An 11,988-nucleotide genomic window follows, 5' to 3' on the forward strand; every position below is an offset into this window, starting at 1 on the left:
AATCAAAAGAAAATATAACAAAAATAAAGAACAACTAAGTGATAAACACAATTAAGAAGAGTGGCATTGTTTGTTGGGCGTAGGACCATCCATCTTTAAGGGTATGCCCACATAAAGTGCAACAATTCCTTCCATATCTTCTATTCTACTCACATTTTCCACTAATTTTGCCCTTTTTTTAAATTATAATTTAATTATCTTACCAAAAACACGCTTTTGTATTCTCTTAATTTCAAAAGGCAAATTCTTGACACTTCTTTTTTCTTTTAAAACAAAAGTGAGATATCTCTTAATACCACACATGCACATTTTGCCCCACAAAGCTAAGGCTGCTGGACAATGGACATGATCAACTCTTAATAATAAGTATGATTTATACTATGTAATCATGTAAGTATGTTTTGGTTTATCTCTTGAGTATGTATAGACATATAATAACCTCGAGAATCGTCCTAAATCTTATTAGAACCTCTACAAATTATTAATGTTTGTGTAAACGTAAATAAATTACTCTTGTCAATTGTTTAATGAGAACTTATTCTTCTTGTAGATCTTGATAGAGTATATATTGAAAATGCATATCAATACTTTATTAATTGACGGTGGTGTTGTCTTGATAATCCTTTGGAGGATTAGACTCGTGATGGCGGAAATGAGCAAACTTTATAATGTTTAAGATCATCCAAATTTTGTCAAAATTCTGATATCAACTTACGAGTTTTATTCTTGTCAACTAACGGATTAGGGGGGAAAGTAGTGTTCTATCTTTCAAATTTACCTATTTTGGTGTACACATACTAATTAAGTCACTTGTCACAACTAGCTTTGATTTCATACTAGTTACACTAGCATATTTAATTTACATGATTTGTGGTCTTGATTGTAGTATATTGTATATAGTAAATCATATTCCAAATCATTTAAATTAGTAGGCTAAAAAAGCTGAGATTAATGATGAATTTGTTGAGATTCTATCAAAATCAAATGAATTAAAGAAGATTTTATTGCTGAGATTATAAACTACTCTGTAGAATCTAATTCTTTAGGCACTTTTGTTTTATTACAATTCTTTACACACTTCACGAACATAGAAGCTAAGGTATATATAGCTAGAGGACAAAAATAAAAAAAAAAAGTTGAACATTTGAACACATGTTTACATACACATTTGGTAGAAACCAATAAAGAAGTGGAATAATTTGGGCCAGTATAGATATATAGGGATCATTGCCAAAAAAAAATAAAAAAAGTTCATGAAAAAGTTGATGGTACGTTATTTTGGTACAATGGTGTAAAGCAGTAATCTTTGGATTTGATTGAAACTATTTTCAATCATCAGGAATTAAATTTTTAAAATGAATAACTCGTTATACAACATCTATACCAAAGATAAATAATGATACACGGATTATAAAGGATCATATTATTTCGCATAATTTTTTTTTTTTCCACTTTAGGGCCTGTTCACTTCAGCTCCAATCAGTTTTGTTCAGTTTAGCTCAGCTCCTAATTTCCTTCTCTCATAAAATATTCATTTCAGCTTAGTCAGTTCAGCTCCAATCAGCTTAGCTTAGTAAATGTGAACAGACCCTAAGTAACAGGTTTACCCTATTTCTGATGAATAGAATGTTATAGACTTTTAGCTAGCTATTTTTGTTTACTTTAAGAGCTTACTTAATCAGACCAAGTTATAATAATTAATTAATACATACTTCATATATTGATCATATTGTAAAATGACATTGTGACATGATTTTATTGATACAAAATATGTATTTTGGATATAAATGTTCATATTTTAGGCCGGTTTACTTATACAATGTGGTATTATTCATGATATTAATGATACCGAATATGATAGGAGCAAATACGAAAAAGATGTATCAAGATTCAGGAGACTTGAATTGAAGTCGAACATGTTTTTCCAAAAAATAAGAACACAATAAATAAATTCATTATTAATCTATAACGAAGGAGTGGATGTGAGTGAATTGTCGAATAGTGTCCCTAAAGAATGCAGGTAACATGCACATTAATGCAGTGAAGTCCCCCTTAAATTCTTACAATTTCAGAAAGAATTCAGCTAATATTATTAGTGGTATAAAAGCTCACATCCATTTCATATTCAACCTATTTTAAGTGGAGGTTTCAGCTACATTTTCGGGTGAAACATTATTTCCCTCTTTTTATTTTTTGTGTTGTTCCACTATGCCCACTATTTGCCTGCCTCTTGTCTGTTTTAAGGTCAATACCTTATATTGCGCTAGTCTTATATACAAAGTACATCACCGATTGTCCCAATATATGTATGTCCGGGTGTATAATAGAAACTTTATACAGAATATTATTTGTACTAGTATTTGAGTTCATGGTAGAAATATTCGAATATTTAGTGAACAATAAAAACTTCTAATTACAATGGCATGATTGAACTACTTTGTTTGACATACGGAAGAGTAAAAAAAAAAAAGCAGGTCTTTCTTTTTAAATTTTACCTAATGTGAAAAATCAATGTTATATTAATGTACCGTGCAAGTAAAGAAATTGTAGCTCAAAAGGAGCAAACGTACAACCATTTATGAAGTTAGTGGGCTCAATTATAATTATAGAATATAGTTGGTATAGTATTAGTAGTACCACATTATATGCTAGGGCACAACAATATATAGACAACTTTAATTGGGAAATTTTCTTCACCATACATTTCCAATTGATAATCTACAATTTCTATCAATCATATTCATATTTTACCCAACACTATCTTCTTTTTGACTTAATTTTGGCACTTATTTATTGGATTTATCTCTATTATGTGATTTTTTAGAAATGAAAATCGTGACTTAATGGAATTGTTGTTGTGGCAACCGTCAATTATTCATAAATTTTCTTAAGAGTTATGATGATTTTATGTTGAATTACAAGCTCATATTATGTGGCAATTTAGTAAAAGTTGATCATGGTTATTGGTCGGTCTATTCATAAAGCACCATAATGTATGATTATTGGCCTATTTGTAATTTTATATGGGTGTATACATGCAATCTAGCCAATTCTAATAAGTCAAATGAGATTTTACCAAAAATAATACAAGTCAAATGATATGATGTCTACACATCATATAACATGTGTTTCTTGATTTGACTTCATTATTTTATTTTTATTCCCTCTTATCTTCCTATTTTAGTTACTTATCACATTAGAATTAGATATGTTACCAATTACTCCACACTATTTTTTAATCAAAGTTTTAACTAGTATGTGAAAAAAATTAAATCGTTATCATGTGGTATCATGTTTAATTCAATTTAATGAATATTTTTAAATAATTGAAATAATTTTAACAAACAAACACGAAGATGTTAACTATGATTCTGCGAAAGCATTTGGAGCTGGGTTATCCACTCACGGCTGAGGAACTTCAATTTCTTATAATTGATCTATATGACAAAAGTACACGTGTACATAAATAGAGCAAAAAAGTTGAAATGGCTCATTACTAAGTCATAACGCATATTGGTAATCTTAAATTGTTATAACATATATTAGTAATCTTATTCAACGTCATATTTATATATTTAAGTTAAAAAAAAATTAGGATTGTTGGCCATTTGGCCAAGGCTTTAGAACATACACTATACACCATGCTTCCTGGCTCATGCAAGATAAGATTGAAAAATAGTGCTGAATATTAGTCTATATGAAATATACAATTTATTTAAACAAAACGAGATGCTGAATCTTTCTTGATTTGATGATAATACGGATCACCGAAATCAAAGTAGTTAAAAATGATCTTATTTCTAAGATTACTAGTTTCGTCGTAACCCGACTAAGCATATTAGTTCTTTGTACTTGGATGAAAAAGACAATAATTTATTAACCGTCTTAATCAATTAAATTAATTCTATACAATAATATTGTATTATCTACTCAAATTTACTAAATCCTAGCATGACATTTCTTGAACAATTTTTAGTTGTTAGTGTTGATTATATAAATGATGTATCAAAATTATTTTAATCTATGAAAATTAGGGTGCGTGTCTTGATAGACACCATCTAATAAACTATTTTAATTTATACAAATTTTATTCTCAATAAAAAAAAAATAATAATAATGATAATAAACAACGAATTTAGTTGATGGAATGTTGACCAATGTCAAGAGGACACCTACGCAAAATATGTATAGATGAAAGGATTAAAATTATTAGTAAGGCTTCTTTTCCCAATAATTATTGAAAGAGATCTCGTCGAAGAAATATATGCAATGTCGACTATTATAGATTCTCAAGAACAAGATGCATTTGGATTGTTGAAAATGCCTTTTTCACCTTCTTATTACATCTACTTGCATATCCCGTTGTCTCCGCCTTAAAGATTTCATTGATATGAACAACTTTTAGTGGCGATGCATGGGTCAAAGGGACTGCTACACTACTTGTACTCAGTACATTACATCGTTCCACATTACTAGAGTTATACAGCTAAGTTTTGGTACATATATATCTCCGTACGTGTGGTATAAAACTTTATATATATACGACGGAAAAATATATTATGACAATTTTTGCAAATAAAACAACCCTTATTTTAATGAGATATGAAGTATTAAAGATATCATTAAGTGAATAAGTGATACTCTCTTCGTCGTGTTTAAATGAAATAGGCATCTAATCAATTAAGCTTTATTTAATAATTAATAATACCACATACTTGTTCTCAAGAAAAAAAAATAATAATTCCACATACTAAGCATGAGGTTGTTCTTGGTAATATCCAACTTGACTAGATAATGATCATATATGGTTTCAAACGGCATTTTATGACCCCAAGATGTAACCCTTAGGGTCTCAAGAGTTTTCGTCATCGGGCCCCGAAACCTCAAAACTTCCTCAAAAAGCGTGGATTATAACCTTTAATTTTGTAAATTTTTTACCATTTTTCGCCCAGAAATAAAAATTGCCGAGATGTTTACCATGGATCCTAATACACTCCGTGAGTCCATTTGGGTGAGTGCAACCATTCAATATGCCCTTAAACAGTCAATTTACCCGTTCGCAACTTGCACCGATTTCGTAAACTCAAGCCCACCACGGACATTTATGACAACATATAATGATCATCATATATGGTTGCAAACGGCATTATATGACCCCAAGATGTATCCCTTGAGATCTCAAGAGTTTTTGCCACCGGGCCTCAAAACCTCAAAATTACGTCAAAAAGCGTGGATTATAGCCTTCAATTTTGTAAATTTTTGACCATTTTTCGCCCGGAGATAAAAATCGCTGAGATGTTTACCATTGTCCCTAATACCATCCAAGAGTCCAATTGGGTCGGTGGAACCATCCAATATGCCCTTAACGGTCATTTTACATATTCGCAACTTGTAGTGATTTTGTCAACTCAAGCCTATCACAGATGTTTATGACAACATATAATGATCATATATGGTTTCAAACGGAATTTTATGACTACGAAATATATCCCCCAGTGTCTCAAGATTTTTCGCCACTGGGCCCTAAAATCTCAAAATTTCCTCAAAAATCATGGATAATAGCCTTTAATTTTGTAAATTTTTGACCATTTTTTCGCCCGAAAATAAAAATTGCTGAGATGTTTACCATGGACCCTAATACACCCCGGGAGTCTATTTGGGTGGGTGCAACCATCCAATATGCTGTTAAACGATCAATTTAACCGTTTGCAACTTGCATCGATTTCGTAAACTCAAGCCTACCACGGACGTTTATGACAACATATAATGATCATATATGGTTTCAAACGGTATTATATAACCTCGAGATATATCCCCTAGGATCTCAAGAGTTTTCGCCACCGGGCCCCAAAATCTCAAAATTACGTCAAAAAGCGTGGATTATAGCCTTCAATTTTGTAAATTTTTGACCTTTTTCGCCCAAAAATAAAAATTGCCGAGATATTTACCATGGTCCCTACTAACAACCAGGAGTCCAATTGGGTCAGTGGAACCATCCAATACGCTCTTAAACGGTCATTTTACATGTTCATAACTTGTAGTGATTTCATAAACTCAAGACTACTACGGACATTTATTAAAACATATAATGATCATATATGGTTTCAAATGACATTTTATGACCCCGAGATGTATCCCTTAGGGTATCAAGAGTTTTCGTCACCGGGTCCCGGAACCTCAAAATTTCCTCAAAAAGCGTGGATTATAGCCTTCAATTTTCTAAATTTTTAACCATTTTTCACCGGAAATAAAAATTGTCGAGATGTTAACCATGGACCTTAATACACCATATGGGAGTCTATTTGGGTGGGTGCTACAATCCAATATGCCCTTAAACAGTCAATTTACCCGTTCGCAACTTGCACCAATTTCGTAAACTCAAGCCTACCACAGACGTTTATAACAACATGTAATGATCATATATGGTTTCAATCGACATTTTATGACCTCGAGATGTATCCCCTAGGGTCTCAAGAGTTTTCGCCATCGGGCCCTGAAACCTCAAAATTTCCTCAAATTAAATGTGTGGATTATCGCCTTCAATTTTGTAAATTTTTTACCTTTTGTCGCCCGCAAATAAAAATTGCCGAGATGTTTACAATGGTCCCTTATACCATCCAGGAGTGCAATTGGGTCAGTGGAACCATCCAATATCCTCTTAAACGGTTATTTACATGTTCGTAACTTGTAGTGATTTCGTAAACTCAAACTTACCACGGACGTTTATTAAAACATATAATGATCATATATGGTTTCAAACGGCATTATATGACCCCGAGATGTATCTATTAGGGTCTCACAATTTTTCGCCACCGGGCCCCGAAACCTCAAAATTTCCTCAGAAAGTTCGGATTATTGCCTTTAATTTTGTAAATTTTTGACCATTTTTCGCCAGAAATAAAAATTGCCGAGATGTTTACCATGGAGCCTATTACACCCCGTGAGTCTATTTGGGTGGGTGCAACCATTCAATATGCCCTTAAACAGTAAATTTACCCGTTCGCAACTTGCACTGATTTCGTAAACTCAAGTCTACCACGGACGTTTATGACAACATATAATGATCATATATGGTTTCAAACGGCATTATATGACCCCAAGATGTATACCCTAGGGTCTCAAGACTTTTCGCCACCGGGCCCCGAAACCTCAAAATTTGCTCAAAAAGCGTGGATATAAGCCTTCAATTTTGTAAATATTTTACCATTTTTTGCCCGAAATTAAAAATTGCCGAGATATTTACCATGGTCCTTATTACCATCCAGGATTCCAATTAGGTCGGTGGAACCATAAAATATGCCTAAAAACGGTCATTTTACATGTTCGAAACTTGTAGTGATTTCGTAAACTCATTCCTACCACGGACGTTTATGACAACATACAATGATCATATATGATTTTAAACAACATTGTATGACCCCGAGATGTATCCCTTAGGGTTTCACGAGTTTTCGCCACCGGGCCCCGAAACCTCAAAAATTCCTCAAAAAGCGTGGACCAATTTTGCAAATTTTAGACCAATTTTGGCACGTAAATAAAAATTGCCAAGATGTTTACCATGGACCTTAATACACCTCGTGAGACTATTTGGGTGGGTGCAACCATTCAATATGCCCTTAAACAGTAAATTTACCCGTTCTCAACTTGCACTGATTTCTTAAACTCAAGCCTAGCTACCATGCAAGGACGTTCATGACAACATATATATAATGATTAATATGGTTTCAAACGGGTTTATATGACCCTAAGATGTATCCCCTAAGGTCTCATTACTTTTCGACATCGGACCCTGAAACCTCAAAAATTCCTTAAAAAACGTGGATTATAGCCTTCAATTTTGTAAATTTTTGACGATTTTTCACCCGGAAATACAAATTGCCGAGATGTTTACAATGGACCCTAATACACCCCGGGAGTCTATTTGGGTGGGTACAACCATTCAATATGCCTTTAAACAGTCAATTTACCCGTTCGCAACTTGCACTGATTTCGTAAACGCAAGCCTTCCACGGACGTTCATGACAATATATAATGATCATATATGGTTTCAAACGGCTTTATATGACCCTGAGATGTATCCATTAGGGTCTCACAAGTTTTCGGCCTTTTCGCCACCGGGTCTCGAAACCTCAAAATTTCCTCAAAAAACGTGGATTATAGCCTTCAATTTTGTAAATTTTTGACCATTTTTCGCCCGAAAAAAAAATTGCCGAGATGTTTACCATGGACCCTATTACACTCTGTGAGTCTATTTGGGTGGGTGCAACCATTCAATATGCCTATAAACAGTCAATGTACCCATTCCCAACTTGCACCGATTTCGTAAACTCAAACCTACCACGAACGTTTATGACAACATATAATGATCATATATGGTTTCAAACGACATTATATGACTTCAAGATGTATACTCTAGGATCTCAAGACTTTTCGCAACCGGGCCCCGAAATCTCAAAATTTACTCAAAAAACGTTGATTATTGCCTTTAATTTTGTAAATTTTTTACTATTTTTTGCCTGAAAATAAAAAGTGCCAAGATGTTTACCATGGTCCCTAATACCATCCAGGAGTCCAATTGGGTCGGTGGAACCATCTAATATGTCTTTAAACGATCAATTTACATGTTCGAAACTTGCACCGATTTCGTAAACTCAAGCCTACCACGGACGTTTATGACAACATACAATGATCATATATAGTTTTAAACGGCATTATATGACCCCGAAATGTGTCCTTTAGGGTCTTACGAGTTTTTGCCACCGGGCCCTAAAACCTAAAAAATTCCTCAAAAAGTGTGGATTATAGCCTTCAATTTTGCAATTTTTTGACCATTTTTTCGCCCGAAAATAAAAATTGCCGAGATGTTTACCATGGACCCTAATACAAATCGGGAGTCTATTTGGGTGGGTGCAACCATTCAATATGCCCTTAAATAGTCAATGTACCCGTTCGCAACTACACTGATTGGTGAACTCAGACCTACAACAGACGTTCATGACATTATATAATGATCATATATGGTTTCAAACGGCATTATATGACCCCGAGATGTATCCCCTAGGGTCTCAAGACTTTTTCGCACTGGGTGCCGAAACCTCAAAATTTCCTCAAAAAGCGTGGATTATAGCCTTCAATTTTGTAAATTTTTGATCGTTTTTCCTCCGGAATTATGAAGTGCCGAGATGTTTACCATGGACCGTAATACACCGCGGGAGTTTATTTGGGTGGGTGCAACCATCCAGTATGCCCTTAAACAGTCAATTTACCCGTTCGCAACTACACCGATTTCGTAAACTCGAGCCTACCACGGACGTTCATGACTTTATATAATGATCATGTATGGTTTCAAACGGCATTATATGACCCCAAGATGTATCCCCTAGGGTCTCATGACTTTTCACCACTGGGCCCCGAAACCTCAAAGTTTCCTCAAAAAGCGTGGATTATAGCCTTTAATTTTGTAAATTTTTTACTGTTTTTCGTCCGGAAATATAAATTGCCGAGATATTTACCATGGACCGTAATACACCCCGGGAGTCTATTGGGTGGTTGCAACCATCCAATATTCCCTTAAACAGTCAATTTACCCGTTCGCAACTTGCACCGATTTCGTAAAAACAAGCCTACTACGGACGTTTATGACAACATATAATGATCATGTATGGTTTCAAACGGCATTATATGACCCCGAGATGTATCCCCTAGGGTCTCAAGACTTTTCACAGACGGGCCCTGAAACATCAAAATTTACTTAAAAAGCGTGGATTATAGTCTTCAATTTTGTAAATTTTTGACCATTTTTCGCCCGGAAATAAAAATTGCCGATATGTTTACCATGGTCTTTAATACCATCCAGGAATCCAATTGGGTCAGTGGAAACATCTAATATGCCCTTAAAAGGTCATTTTACATGTTTCAAATTTGAATTGCACTGATTTCGTAAACTCAAGCTTATCATGGACGTTTATGAAAACATACAATGATCTTATATGGTTTCAAACAACATTATATGACTCCGAGATGCATCCCTTAGGGTCTCAAGAGTTTTCGCCACCGAGCCCCGAAACCTCAAAATTTACTCAAAAAGCGTCGATTATAGATTTGCTTCAATTTTGTAATTTTTTGCCCTTTTTCGTTTGGAAATAAAAATTGCCGAGATTCTTACCATGATCCCTAATACCCTATGAGAATCCAATTAGGTTGGTGAAACCATCCAATATGCTCTTAAACGGTCATTTTACCTGTTTTCGTACACGCCTCTAGATTATGCATGTCATTTTTATTGAATGAATGTGTGTGTGTGTTTGTCTGAAACGATGTGGTTTATAGTAATGTATATTTCTCTTTTTTTTTTTTTTTTATATTTGTAACATTTTTGATAATTGGCTTAGATGGTTGAGTACGTAGTCAATTTTGTTATATGTGGTTTAAGGTTCGATACTTATCCCAAATTTTTTATATGAAGTGATGGTGTGACATGCATGATTAGAGTTGGTAGGTGATGTGACATCATAAATGTGTTTATGAAATGACATGGCATCATCAAGTATTTGTGAAGTTATATGGCATGATTTGGAGGAGTTTACGTGACGCATTGACGGTTTTATAAACGCTTTTTAATTTATTAGCATAGATAGATTTTAGTAATAAAAAAAAAAAAAAAAAAAAAAAAAAGGAATGGGAGCACAAGCACGAAGCACTCAAAGCCAAGATAAAAAAAAAATGAGAATGGATGTCATTCCTGATCCGACAAGTGGACAAAGTCACAACTTTACTGCCTTTCCATTGGTAGGCAAAAGGTTAATTTCACTTACAAGGATCCTCACTTTTCTTGCCTTTTTTAGGGGGTTTTCTTAATTAATCTCATTTTAACAGCTGTTAACTAAATAACTAGTACAGTAGTAAATTCTTTGTTTAACTAGTCGACAGCCTCTTTCAAGCTAATTATATCACTGTCTAATTGTAATCCTAGAAATACATTATTACAGAGAACATAAATAAACATAATAACATTTGATCGTTAGTTTATCTTATTATAAGTAGTAATCGAAATAATTTTAAACTAAAAACTAATAGATACACATAGTTGATCCCGTTATAAAGTTACAAATGCCATTTTTGTTACTATAAATATTGTGATTTAAATTTACTCCGTAATATATATGATTATACTCATACGAACAATTGTTCTATGTAAAACTTTGCATAGTTACTCCTTGTTCAAGGACTATAATATAGAGTCATCCTGATTCCTGAATAAGTAGAATAGATGTTCCTCCAATTGAAGGATGATATAATCCTCCAATTGAAAATTGCGATATTCAATCACCAGATAATCTAGTCACATAAAATCAGCATATTAAATAATATTTCGTTGAAATCTTCTTGGTAATGTAGTGTTAATTAAATAAGTATTGGCGAATTAATTATGTCACTTTGCACATGCGCAGGCGATATGATACTGATTGCCAGATTATTCCAAAACAAAAGAGCTCACCTACTTTAATCATTACTAATCTTGCTAATTATTTACCCCTTTATTAATACAAAAAATTACGAGTACTTTTAATTTATTATATATGCAACTCTTAAAATAAAAATTAAACTATAAATGCCTGTTCTCATTGACTGAATTGAATTGAGGGCTGAACGGAACTGAATATTTTATAAGAGAAGGAAATTAGGAGCTAAATGAACTGAACTGAATTGAATTGAATTTCAACGTATGAGAATAGGCCCTAAGTACATTCTATAACGGATATGATATTACTCCCTCCGTTTTAAATACTTGTTCAATTTTCCTTTTATGGCCATTTTTAAATACTTGCTCCATTTCCTTATTTGGAAAGCTTTTACAATTTTTAATTAATTTTTCTCACCAAGTGGACCCAACAATATTAATTCCATATTCTTCCTCCTTCAATTCTCTCCACTACTTTTGGTTTTTACACTTTTTTATTCTCCCACCAATCCCATTATCTCCATATT

Source organism: Chenopodium album, chromosome 23, assembly GCF_948465745.1.
Source record: "Chenopodium album chromosome 23, dcCheAlbu1.1, whole genome shotgun sequence".
Lineage (NCBI taxonomy): Eukaryota > Viridiplantae > Streptophyta > Magnoliopsida > Caryophyllales > Amaranthaceae > Chenopodium > Chenopodium album.